This window comes from Coregonus lavaretus, assembly GCF_964263955.1.
Source record: "Coregonus lavaretus genome assembly, chromosome: 38".
NCBI classification, from domain to species: domain Eukaryota; kingdom Metazoa; phylum Chordata; class Actinopteri; order Salmoniformes; family Salmonidae; genus Coregonus; species Coregonus lavaretus.
The window spans coordinates 27,882,621-27,886,684 of record NC_140025.1 but is presented as its reverse complement, the minus strand read 5'-3'; positions in this window follow the sequence as shown (position 1 = coordinate 27,886,684).

The following is a 4,064-nucleotide window of genomic DNA, read 5'->3' as shown; positions in this document are numbered from 1 at the left end:
CAGGGTTGTGGGTTTGATTCCCACGGGGGGCCAGTATGAAAAAAAAAAAAAATAATGTATGCACTCACTAACTGTAAGTTGCTCTGGATAAGAGCATCTACTAAAATGTTTTTAAAAAGTTTAAAAAAAGATAAGACACAGGAGGAGGAGAGAGAAGTAAAAAGTGAGAATCCCATTCTTTGAAGAGGGCAGTTGTTAATCATAGAGTGAAGTTTATTTGTACCTGAGTGCATGGTCCCTCTCCTTTGCTTTTCCAGCTGTCGTAACATCAAAACCTTCTGTGGGTAATTGGAATGCTCTGGTAAAACTTATGACCATCTGACATATCACAGTGTATTAAAGTTCTGCTTTGGAGCCCAAAATGGTAATAGAAGAGAAAAAACAAGTTATCCCTCTCCTGTCTGTCCACTCCCTGCCTTTAAGGTGTTATCTTTACTTTCACATTCTCCATGGTGCACTATAATACTACGCCCAACACCTATCATTTTATATTGTATGTTCAGCAGTTTCATTATTGATGAGGGCTGCGAATAGTGTAGCTTGTCCCTGAGCTGGTCAACAAATGGTTGCCTCTCTACCTACTGGAGGTACTGCAAGTTAGTTCCAACCTTAAAAGTAACAAAGAAAGCTATGAAAAAAGTGTTTATGAACTGACACGCAAAACAACACCGGATTCAAAAATTAGAATCTTTCAATTTAAAATATTATATAAAATTCTTGCTACCAATAGAATGTTATTTATATGGGGGATACAATCTTCCCAGCTCTGCAGATTTTGCTGTGAAGAGACAGAATCATTAGATCATTTGTTTTGGTTCTGTCCATTTGTAGCTTGTTTTTGGACACAGGTCCAGGAATGGCTAAAGGATTGCAATATTTACCTGGAACTAACCTTGCAGATAGCATTACTGGGTGATCTGAAAAGTCATAGTCAATCAATCAATAATATAATAATACTTTTAGCAAAAATGTTTATTTTTAATTCACAATCTGTAGAAGCAATGAGAATAGAAAGGTTCAGAACTTTTGTAAAACATCACAGTACGGTTGAAATATAGAAATCCTATATGGATGGTGTTAAGAGATAGATGGGAGGTATTGAATAGAGTTGAAGGATGGGACTAATAACAAATAACAACAAATAATAACAAATATAGCTAATATTGTAAGCATACTGTGTCCATAATAAGTATATGGGTTGTATGTTGGGAGCTTTTGGGAAAGAGCACAGTTAGAAAGATATGGCATATAGAAGCAAACCGGATGGACATCATGAAAATGATCGGAGAGGTTGAGAGTAGAAGAAGTTCAGGAGCAAAAATATATATATATATAATAGAATTATTGTAAAATTAACTCTGTCCATAAGGTGTAGGTAGTAAGTATAGACCGGAAGTAGAGGCCTGGGCATTGTTGTTCACTAATTTACTCCAAGTAGGGAAAGGATGGTGGGGTTGAAAAGTAATAAAGGGGAGTATATATATAAAAAATTAAAATAAACATGGGGGATTGGAAGTGATGCAGACAATTACATTGATAGAAGATACAATCTATCTGCAATATTAAGCTGATCCATTCCCCCCCCCCCCCAAAATAAAAAAATAAAATAAAAAAGAAAGCTAGCAGGTCAGTTAGGAAATACCTTTGTCACACCATCTGGGTAAGGGCATTCCCGTGCTGCACCAGAAATACTCTAAATGGAGAGATGGGAAACTCCTTTCGATTCGTGTTATTATATTCCTCTTTCATTTACAAATCTGATTACATGACTGAGACCGGGCTGTATCAAGGGGGATTTTTATTTAGTTGAGCCTGATATCTAGCTACATTTCGTATTTGTATAGTTAGCTACAGTGCCTTCGGAAAGTATTCAAACCCCTTGACTTTTTCCACATTTTGTTACGTTACAGACTTATTCTAAAATGAATTAAATAAATACAAATCCTCAGCAATTTACACACAATACCCCATAATGACAAAGCTAAAACAGGTTTTTAGAAATGTTTGCAAATGTATTAAAAATGGAAAACAGAAATAACTTATTTACAGTATTCAGACGCGTTGCTATGAGACTCGAAAATGAGCTCAGGTGTATCCTGTTTCCATTGATCATCCTTGAGATGTTTCTACAACTTGATTGGAGTCCACCTGTGGTAAATTCAATTGATTGGACATGATTTGGAAAGGCACACACCTGTCTATATAAGGTCCCACAGTTGACAGTGCATGTCAGAGCAAAAACCAAGCCATGAGGTCGAAGGAATTATCCATAGCGCTCCGAGACAGGATTGTGTTGAGGCAGAGATCTGGGGAAGGGTACCAAAACATTTCTGTAGCATTGAAGGTCCCCAAGAACACAGTGGCCTCCATCATTCTTAAATGGAATAAGTTTGGAACTACCAAGACTCTTTCTAGAGCTGGCCGACCGGCCAAACTGAGCAATCGGGGGAGAAGGGCCTTGGTCAGGGTGGTGACCAAGAACCCAATGGTCACTCTGACAGAGCTCCAGAGTTCCTCTGTGGAGATGGGAGAACCTTCCAGAAGGACAACCATCTCTGCAGCACTCCACCAATCAGGCCTTTATGGTAGAGTGGCCAGATGGAAGCCTCAGTAAAAGGCACATGACAGCCTGCTTGGAGTTTGCCAAAAGGCACCTGAAGGACTCTCAGGCCATGAGAAACAAGATTCTCTGGTCTGATGAAACCAAGATTGAACTATTTGGCCTGAATGCCAAGCGTCACGTCTGGAGGCAACCTGGCACCATCCCTACGGTGAAGCATGGTTGTGGCAGCATCATGCTGTGGGGATGTTTTTCAGCGGCAGGGACTGGGAGACTGGTCAGGATTGAGGGAAAGATGAACGGAGCAAAGTACAGAGAGATCCTTGATGAAATCCTGCTCCAGAGCGCTCAGGACCTCAGACTGGGGCGAGGGAGTGGCTTCGGGACAAGTCTCTGAATGTCCTTGAGAGGACCAGCCACAGCCCGGACCTGAACCCGATCTAACATCTCTGGAGAGACCTGAAAATAGTTGTGCAGCGACGCTCCCCATCCAACCTGACAGCGCTTGAGAGGATCTGCAGAGAAGAATGGGAGAAACTCCCCAAATACAGGTGCGCCAAGCTTGTAGCGTAATACCCAAGAAGACTCAAGGCTGTAATCGCTGCCGATGGTGCTTCAACAAAGTACTGAGTAAAGGGTCTGAATACTTATGTAAATGTGATATTTCTGGGTTCTTTTATTATACATTTGCAAAAAAATCTAAAAACCTGTTTTTGCTTTGTCCTTATGGGGTATTGTGTGTAGATTGATGAGGGGGGAAAACTATTTAAGCCATTTTAGAATAAGGCTGTAACGTAACAAAATTTGGAAAAAGTCAAGGGGACGGAATACTTTTCAAAAGCACTGTATATGTCATTTAGTAGACACTTTTATCCAAAGCGACATGGAAGAACTTGGACATTTTCAGCTTCCAGGAATTGTGTACAGATCCTAGCGACGTGGGGCCGTGCATTATCATGCTGAAACATGAGGTGATGGCGGCGGATGAATGGCACGACAATGCGCCTCAGGATCTTCTCCCAGTTCTTCCATGGCCTACATACTCAGACATGTCACCCATTGAGCATGTTTGGGATGCTCTGGATTGATTTGTACAACAGCGTTCCAGTTCCCGCCAATATCCAGCAACTTCGCACTGCCATTGAAGAGGAGTGGGACAACATTCCACAGGCCACAAACAACAGCCTGATCAACTCTATGCGAAGGAGATGTGTCGCGCTGCATAAGGCAAATGGTGGTCACACCAGATACTGACTGGTTTTCTGATCCACGCCCCTACCTTTTCTTTAAGGTATCTGTGACCAACAGATGCATATCTGTATTCCCTGTCATGTAAAATACCTAGATTCGGGCCTAATGAATGTATTTCAATTGACTGATTTCCTCATATGAACTGTAACTCAGTAAAATCTTTGAAATTGTTGCATGTTGCGTTTAGATTTTGGTTCAGTATATTGAAACATTCAACAACACCAGTGAAACTTTATCAACAGATTACAGTAAT